This window comes from Pseudochaenichthys georgianus, chromosome 16 (assembly GCF_902827115.2).
Source record: "Pseudochaenichthys georgianus chromosome 16, fPseGeo1.2, whole genome shotgun sequence".
Taxonomy (NCBI): Eukaryota; Metazoa; Chordata; class Actinopteri; order Perciformes; family Channichthyidae; genus Pseudochaenichthys; species Pseudochaenichthys georgianus.
Genome location: NC_047518.2, coordinates 44581471 through 44591327, shown reverse-complemented (window position 1 = coordinate 44591327; position 9857 = coordinate 44581471).

Here is a 9857-nt window from a genome sequence, read left to right as displayed (position 1 = left end):
CCACTCTTTTTCCTTTCTACAATATCTATTTTAGCTTCTGGGGAAAGCCATGGGGGAACACTGCTAAATGGGGTTGCTTTGGCAAACGTGTTATTCTCCACTCCATATGCCCTCGTTCTCTCCTTACTCGTCCAGCCAAACCCACGTCCCTGGAATTTTGCATATTCCCAGCAATCCTGTAATATTCTATTTGAAATATTTTCTTCTCCACTTCCTTGTAGTCTGACCCAGTATGACAGAGCAAGTTTCTCTCTTCTGATCTCCAGAGGTGTCTCTCCTGCTTCTATCAGAACTGCATTGATAAGGGATGACTTTATCGCTCCAATACACAGCCGCTATGCTTTATATTGTATTCTATACATTTTTAAAAGCGATGTTTTTGCTGCTGCTCCATACTATACAACCAGTCTATTGTGGACCTCATAATTGATCTGTAAATGTCTATTAATGCTTGTTTGTCTGCGCCCCAGTTGCATCCAGCTACAGCTCGCAATACATTTAATACTTTTTAGCATTTTGTTTCCATTTGATTAATATGCATTTTCCATGTATATTTGCTATCAAACCACAGTCCTAGGTATTTGAACTCATTCACCTTTGTCATTGGACGATCATATAGTGTTAGCTGTTGGCCATCAATCTTGCGTTTGTTTGTAAATATCATGTAGCATGCATGACTTGCTTTCTGACATTTTGAATCCCCAGTTATATGACCACCTCTCTACTTTTTTAATCGCTCTAGCTATATTCTCCATTACGTATGGGGCATTTCTTCCCCTCATCCAAATAGCCCCATCATCTGCGTATAGAGTCGATTGGATGCATGTGTCTAAGCATGTAAATATGTCATTAATCATGATGTTAAATACTATTGGACTGACTGCACTCCCTTGGGGAATACCATTTTCTATTTCAAAATAATTGGAAATATCTGCTCCAACCTTTACTCTAAATTCTCCCTCCAATACCCATTCTACTCAATTTGATCAGTAACCCATCCCTCCACATAGAGTCATACACCTTTTCAATGTCAAAGTACACTATTGCCATCATCTCTTTCATTTTCAATGTTTTTTACACATCGTTACTCACTCTTACTAATGCATCTATTGTGGACCGCCCTTTATGAAATCCGCTCTGAAAACTACTCAGCTGCCCTTTTTGTTCCAGTACATGTGAGAGCCTACGGACATCCATCCATTTACATAGGTGTGATGTAAGAGCTATTGGTACATAGTTACTAAGGTTAGCTGTACTGTATCTTTCCCTGGCGTATTGAATGGTAGCACGATTGCTGTTTTCCACACACTTGGCATATCTCCTTCTCTCCAGATTTTATTGAAAAGACCAAAGGTCAATCAATCAATCAATAAATCAATGTTTATTTATATAGCCCAATATCACAAATGTTACATTTGTCTCAGTGGTCTTCACAGTGTGTACAGAATATCAGTATGACAATACGACACCCTCTGTCCTTAGACCCTCACATCGTACAAGGAAAAACTTCAGAAGAAAACTCACAGTTTAAAGGGAAAAATGCGAGAAACCTCAGGGAGAGCAACAGAGGAGGGATCCCTCTCCCAGGACGGACAGACATGCAATAGATGCCTTGTGTAAATTGAAAAGATAATACATTTGCAACATAGGAAGTCCAAATGTTTGGAAATGCATGTGTGTATAATAGGAAGATTAATCCACGAGGATATCCATCCAGGACCGATGATCCAGGACCACAGCCACGACTCGCGATCCAGGGCTCGCGATCCAGGGCTCGCGATCCAGGACACAGGACCACAGGACCATCCATGACTCCGGATCCCGGCGTATATAGACACCAAAAAGAAAGAAATGTGGGGAAGCTGGGTTAATCGGAACATGAGAGTACACAGGTATAGACAGAGAGAAGGAAGAAGTAAGATGTCCCCAGACAAACTAAGCCTATATCAGCAAAACTAGGGGCTGAATCTAATCAGCCCTAACTATAAGCTTTATCAAAAGGAAGGTCTTAAGCGCATTCTTAAAAACGGATAGGGTGTCTGCTGCCCGAACACAAACTGGAAGCTGATTCCACAAATGTGGAGCTTGATAAGAAAAGGCTCTGGCTCCCATTGTACTTTTAGAGACTCTAGGAACAACCAACAACCCTGCGTTCTTGGAACGCAATGCCCTAGTAGGACAGTAGGGTATAATGAGTTATTTAAGGTAAGATGGTGCCTGCCCATTAAGGGCTTTGTAGGCGAGAAGAAGAATTTTAAATTCTGTCCTGTGTTCTATAGGGAGCCAGTGTAAGGCAGCCAGAACAGGAGTAATGTGGTCCCTTTTCCTAACTCTGGTTAATACACAAGCTGCAGCATTTTGAATCATCTGAAGCGACTTGACTGACTTCTTGGTACTCCCTGATAATAAAGAGTAACAATAATCCAGCCTAGAAGTAACAAATGCATAGACTAGTTTCTCTGCATGGTTTTGAGGCAAGATATGCCTGATTTTTGCAATGTTACGTAGATGGAAGTAGTCGGTCCTTGAAATTGATTTTATGTGGGCGTTAAAGGATAAATCCTGATCAAATATAACACCAAGATTCCTTACAGTCTCACTGGAAGCCAAAATGAATGCCATCCATAGTTAGTATATCTTTAGATAATTTGTTTTGTAGATTCTTCGGGCCAAGTACAATAACTTCAGTTTTGGTCGTGTTTAACATCAAAAAGTGTAAGGTCATCCACGTTTTTAAGTCCTTAAGGCAGTCTTGAATTTTATTTAGATGATTAATTTCATCAGGCTTGATTGATAAATATAGTTGAGTATCATCCACATAACAATGAAAGTTTACAGAATGATTCCTTATAATATTGCCTAACGGAAGCATATATAATGTGAACAAAATAGGTCCGAGCACTGAGCCCTGTGGCACTCCTTGGCTAACTTTGGTTTGCGTGGAAGATTCATCGTTAACACGTACAAACTGAGAGCGTTCAGATAGATAGGACCTAAACCAGCCTAAAGCAGTTCCCTGTATGCCAACTAAGTGCTCTAGTCTTTGCAATAGGATATCATGGTCGATAGTATCAAATGCAGCACTGAGATCGAGCAAAACAAGAATAGAGACAAGTCCCTTGTCTGAGGCTATTAGAATGTCATTTGTGACTTTAACGAGAGCTGTCTCTGTGCTATGATGTGTTCTAAAGCCAGACTGAAAATCTTCAAATAAATCATTGTTTTTAAGTAATCACACAGCTGTTTTGCGACCGCTTTCTCAAGAATATTTGAGAGGAATTTAAGATTAGAAATAGGTCTATAGTTGGCTAAAACCTCTGGATCGAGGTTGTGCTTTTTAAGAAGCGGTTTTATCACTGCTACTTTGAATGATTGTGGAACATAGCCTGATAATAAAGACATATTCATAATATTTAATAAATAAGTGCTAATTAATGGAAAAACTTCCTTCAACAGCTTAGTTGGAATTGGGTCTAACATGCACGTTGATGGTTTAGAAGAGAGAATCATTGAATGTAATTGTTCAAGGTTTATGGCTGAAAAGCATTCTAGTTTACTATCTAGTGTAATATTAGAACTTACATTTCCGGGAGCTGTTGATAACACTCTACTGGTCAAAGGCAAGAGGTCATTAATTTTGTTTCTAAGAGTAACAATTTTATCGTTAAAAAAGCACATAAAATCATTGCTACCGAGTGCTATGGGAATAGAAGGCTCAATGGAGCTGTGGCTCTCTGTCAGCCTGGCTACAGTGCTGAAAAGAAATCTTGCATTATTCTTATTCTCATCTATTAATGAAGAGTAGTAGGCTGCTCTCGCTTTACGCAGTGCTTTCTTATATTCATTGAGAGTAATATGCCAAATTAAACGAGATTCTTCAAGTTTAGTGGAACGCCATATCCTTTCAAGTTGTCTAGACTTTTGCTTTATTTTGCGGGTTTCGGCATTATGCCATGGAGCTAATCTATGTTGTTTTATTTTCTTCTTTTTCAAAGGAGAAACAGAGTCTAATTTTATTCGCAGCGCATCTATAGCACTACCAACAACATGATCAATTTGGGGTGGTGTACATTTTGTATAAGTTTCCTCCCCTACATGCAGACATGCTATCGAGTTAAGTATTGGTGGAATCTCTTCCTTAAATGTGGCTATAGCACTAACAGATAGGTTTCTGCTGCAAGAGCTTTTGACTAATGCTTTGTAGTCTCGTAATAGTACTTCAAAAGTTACTAAGAAATGGTCGGATAATGCAGGATTATGTGGTTCGACTAATAGTTGCTCAATTTCAATACCTTAAGTCAGAACAAGGTCGAGAGTGTGATTATAGCAGTGGGTTGGTTTATTTACACTCTGACAGAAACCAACAGAATCTAATATAGAGTTAAATGCAACAGTAAGGCTATTTTTATCATCGTCAACATGAATATTAAAGTCACCTACGATAATTACTTTGTCTGTTTTAAGAACCAAAGTTGATAAAAACTCAGAGAATTCTGATAAGAATTCTGAATAAGGACCTGGTGCACGATACACTGTAACAAATAAGATTGGCTGCAAAGTTCCCTTCTCTAGTTACTCCTCTAGTCCCTCCTCTAGTTTCTCCTCTAGTCCCCTCTGTAGTCCCTTCTCGAGTCCCCTCTCTGTTTCCATCTCCAGTTCCCTCTCGAGTTCCCTCCTTTAGTCCCTCCTCTAGTCCCTCCTCGAGTCCCCTCTCTAGTTTCCCTCTCGAGTTCCCTTCTCTAGTTACTCATCTAGTCCCTCCTCTAGTCTCTCCTCTAGTCCCCTCTTTAGTCTCTGTTCGAGTCCCCTCTCTGTTTCCATCTCCAGTTCCCTCTCGAGTTCCCTCCTTTAGTCCCTCCTCTAGTCCCTCCTCGAGTCCCCTCTCTAGTTTCCCTCTCGAGTTCCCTTCTCTAGTTACTCATCTAGTCCCTCCTCTAGTCTCTCCTCTAGTCCCCTCTTTAGTCTCTGTTCGAGTCCCCTCTCTGTTTCCATCTCAAGTTCCCTCTCCAGTTTCCCCTCGAGTCCCCTCTCGAGTTCCCTCCTTTAGTCCCTCCTTTAGGCCCTCTAGTCCCTCCTCGAGTCCCCTCTCTAGTTCCCCTCTCGAGTTCCCTTCCCTAGTTACTCCTCTAGTCCCCTCTGTAGTCCCTTCTCGAGTTCCCTCTCTGTTTCCATCTCGAGTCCCCTCTCCAGTTCCCCCTTGAGTCCCCTCTCGAGTTCCCTCTCGAGTTCCCTCCTCTGGTCCCTCCTCTGGTCCCTCCTCGAGTCCCCTCTTTAGTTCCCCTCTCAAATCCCCTCTCGTGTTCCCTTCTCTAGTCCCCTCTGGAGTCCCCTCTCCAGTCTCCTCTCGAGTCCCCTCTCAAGTCTCTGCTCGAGTTCCCTCTCCATTCCCTATTCCAGCCCCTACGCAAGTGTCGTTGGAGGTCCCGCCGTCTACTCCCCTGCCGGGGGTCCTGCCAACCCTGTGTCCTGTGCCGTTGGAGGTCCCGCAGAATACTCTTCTGCCGGGGGTCCTGCCAACCCTGTGTCCTGTGTCGTTGGAGGTCCCGCCATCTGCTCCCCTGCCGGGGGTCCTGCCAGCTCTGTGTCCTGTGCCGTTGGAGGTCCCGCCGTCTACTCCCCTGCCGGGGGTCCTGCCAACCCTGTGTCCTGTGCCGTTGGAGGTCCCGCCGTCTACTCCCCTGCCGGGGGTCTTGCCGGGGGTCTTGCCAACCCTTGAATCTACGAAACAAATTATCTAAAGACATACTAACTATGGATGGCATTAATTTGGCCTCCAGTGAGACTGTAAGGAATCTTGGTGTTATATTTGATCAGGATTTATCCTTTAACGCCCACATAAAATCAATTTCAAGGACCGCCTACTTCCATCTACGTAACATTGCAAAAATCAGGCATATCTTGCCTCAAACGATGCAGAGAAACTAGTCCATGCATTTGTTACTTCTAGGCTGGATTATTGTAACTCTTTATTATCAGGGAGTACCAAGAAGTCAATCAAGTCGCTTCAGCTGATTCAAAATGCTGCGGCTCGTGTACTAACCAGAGTTAGGAAAAGGGACCACATTACTCCTGTTCTGGCTGCCTTACACTGGCTCCCTATAGAACACAGGATAGAATTTAAAATTCTTCTTCTCGCCTACAAAGCCCTTAATGGGCAGGCGCCATCTTACCTTAAAGAACTCATTATACCCTACTGTCCTACTAGGGCATTGCGTTCCAAGAATGCAGGGTTGTTGGTTGTTCCTAGAATCTTTAAAAGTACAATGGGAGCCAGAGCCTTTTCTTATCAAGCTCCACATTTGTGGAATCAGCTTCCAGTTTGTGTTCGGGCGGCAGACACCCTATCCGTTTTTAAGAGTGCGCTTAAGACCTTCCTTTTTGATAAAGCTTATAGTTAGGGCTGATTAGATTCAGCCCCTAGTTTTGCTGATATAGGCTTAGTTTGTCGGGGGACATCTTACTTCTTCCTTCTCTCTGTCTATACCCGTGTACACTCATGTTCCGATTAACCCAGCTTCCCCAAATGTCTTTCTTTTTGGTGTCTATATACGCTGGGATCCGGAGTCATGGATGATCCTGCGGTCCTGTGTCCTGGATCGCGAGCGCTGGATCTTGAGTCGTGGCTGTGGTCCTGGATCATAGGTCCTGGATGGATATCCTCGTGGATTCATCTTCCTATTATACACACATGCATTTCCAAACATTTGGACTACCTATGTTGCAAATGTATTATCTTTTCAATTTACACACGGCATCTATTGCACGTCTGTCCGTCCTGGGAGAGGGATCCCTCCTCTGTTGCTCTCCCTGAGGTTTCTCCATTTTTCCCTTTAAACTGGGTTTTCTTTGGAAGTTTTTCCTTGTACGATGTGAGGGTCTAAGGACAGAGGGTGTCGTATTGTCATACTGATATTCTGTACACACTGTGAAGACCACTGAGACAAATGTAACATTTGTGATATTGGGCTATATAAATAAACATTGATTGATTGATTGATCCTGTGCCGTTGGAGGTCCCGCCGTCTACTCCCCTGCCGGGGGTCCTGCCAACCCTGTGTCCTGTGTCGTTGGAGGTCCCGCCGTCTACTCCCCTGCCGGGGGTCCTGCCAACCCTTTCTCCTGTCCCGTTGGAGGTCCCGCAGAATACTCTTCTGCCGGGGGTCCTGCCAACCCTTTCTCCTGTCCCGTTGGAGGTCCCGCCGTCTACTCCCCTGCCGGGGGTCCTGCCAGCTCTGTGTCCTGTGCCGTTGGAGGTCCCGCCGTCTACTCCCCTGCCGGGGGTCCTGCCAACCCTGTGTCCTGTGCCGTTGGAGGTCCCGCCGTACTCCCCTGCCGGGGGTCCTGCCAACCCTGTGTCCTGTGCCGTTGGAGGTCCCGCCGTCTACTCCCCTGCCGGGGGTCCTGCCAACCCTGTGTCCTGTGCCGTTGGAGGTCCCGCGGTCCTGCCAACCCTGTGTCCTGTGCCGTTGGAGGTCCCGCCGTCTACTCCCCTGCCGGGGGTCCTGCCAACCCTGTGTCCTGTGCCGTTGGAGGTCCCGCCGCGTACTCCCCTGCCGGGGGTCCTGCCAGCTCTGTGTCCTGTGCCGTTGGAGGTCCCGCCGTCTACTCCCCTGCCGGGGGTCCTGCCAACCCTGTGTCCTGTGCCGTTGGAGGTCCCGCCGTCTACTCCCCTGCCGGGGGTCCTGCCAACCCTGTGTCCTGTGTCGTTGGAGGTCCCGCCGTCTACTCCCCTGCCGGGGGTCCTGCCAACCTTTTCTCCTGTCCCGTTGGAGGTCCCGCAGAAGACTCTTCTGCCGGGGGTCCTGCCAACCCTATATCCCGTGCCGTTGGAGGTTCTACCGGGGGCCCTGCCAGCCCCATGTCCATCACCGGTCTCGCCGGGGTTCCTGCCAACTCCTGGTCCTTTTCCGTGGGGGATCCTGCCGAAGCCTGTCCGACCGGCTCCGGTTTCTGTCCGGCCGACACCGGGTCCTGCCCGATCTCCGGAACTGGCCCATCAGCGCTTTCCTGCCCGGCCTCCTGATCCTGTCCGGTCGACACCGGCTCGAGCCCGGCCCCCTGAGAGCCGCGGTCTTCGCCCTCGAGCCCGGCCCCCTGAGAGCCGCGGTCTTCGCCCTCGAGCCCGGCCCCCTGAGAGCCGCGGTCTTCGCCCTCGTGCCCGGCCCCCTGAGAGCTGCGGTCTTCGCCCTCGGGCCCGACCCCCTGACTCTTCCTGCCGTTGCCTTCGCCCTCGGACCCGGGTCCCTGACTCTTCCTGCCGCTGCCTTCGGTCCTCCATGGTCCCCACCTTGGACTCTGTTTTGACCCCGGGCCGTCCGCCCGAGACCCCTTCCTGGTTCTCTGCCTTGTCCCCGGGCAGTCCGCCCGAATCCCCCTTTTTGGACTGTACCTTGCCCCCGGGCCGTCCGCCCGAGACCCCTTCCTGGTCCTCCGCTGTGTTCCTGGGCTGTCAGCCCAAGACCCGTCCTCCGGACCCCCTCCGCCCACCCTGCTTGGGGTTTTGGACTTTTTTGTTTTTGTTTTTTTTAGGGACGTCTGGAATCCGTCCCTTGAGGGGGGGGTTCTGTCACAATTCACATGTTAGGTCACGTTTGTAGTTTTGTCTGTGTTGGTGTTTTTCTTGTCTTTGGGTTTCCTGTCTTATTGTGTTAAGTGTTCACCCCCATTTCCTGCCTGTCTGCTTTCTGTCTGTTTCCCTCCCTGATTACCCGATTGTGTTCACCTGTTGTCCTTGTGTTTCTCCTCCCCTGCCCGGCTGTTTCTCGTTGTCATGATTACCCCTTCTTGTATTTAGTCTCTCTCTGTCTGTGTTCAGTGTTGGGTCATTGTTTGTTGGTGACGGAGTTCACCGGAGAGTGTTCTGTTCTGTATTTGTCTTTATCCTTGAAATAAAGGGTTTCTCAAAAGTTATCTGCATTTGGGTCCTGCTTCCTTCACTCATCCGTGACAGCGGGTGTCTCGCTGAGTGGGGAATATCTGTTAGATACGTGAACGGGTTGGTGGGGACCTGCAGGTTTCGCGTTATGCCCCCTTAAGAACAGTCACCCAGTCTCCCTGCTGCTCGGGACTAACATGGGCTTTACTGTAGCTGAGTTACTTTCTAAGATGCGTAGCCGGGCTTCTATGGCTATGATTCCCGCCTGCAACCTAACAACTATACTACATTTAACACATGTAAGGTAACTTTCTAAACATAGCATCACATAGCTGGTCTTGTCCTGGAACTGTATATCCTGTACCTTGTAAGGCTATTTTGAGTTCTGACATTGTAAATTCCACATCCAGAGCTGACCTATTATCCTGTCTCTTCTCCTTCACGTTTTCATTCTCTGCTAGTAACTGCTGTTTTTGCTGCCTATGAATATCACTGAGATGCTCCCCACTATGTACTGCTGCAAGTGTCCTTCCTAACATATCTGCTTTCTCTTTATCTGTCACTGCCAGCCTCTCCCCATCAACCAAAGCTGGAATTTTAATGGATTTCCTTTTCTTACTCATCTGCTTAAACATGGACCAGACATCTTCCTAATATGACTCTGCCAATGGAAGAACACAATTCTCTCCATGTTCTTTTTTTTGTATATTTTATTGTCCTTCGAGCAGCTGCCCTTTTCCTTTGAAACTCTAGAACATTATTTTGAGTCATGTTTTTCTTTAATTCTCTAAATGCATTATTTCACTCTTTAGTAGCCCTGCTGCATTCCTCATTTCACCATGGCACCACTTTCTTCCTACCCTTGGTTGTTGTTTTGGGTATACTGTTCTCTGCTGCATTTAGTATATGTTGCGTTATTTGGCTTGTAATGACCTCTATGCTTCCCTCTGATGTTAGCAGGTGTACCGACTCCTCACACCAT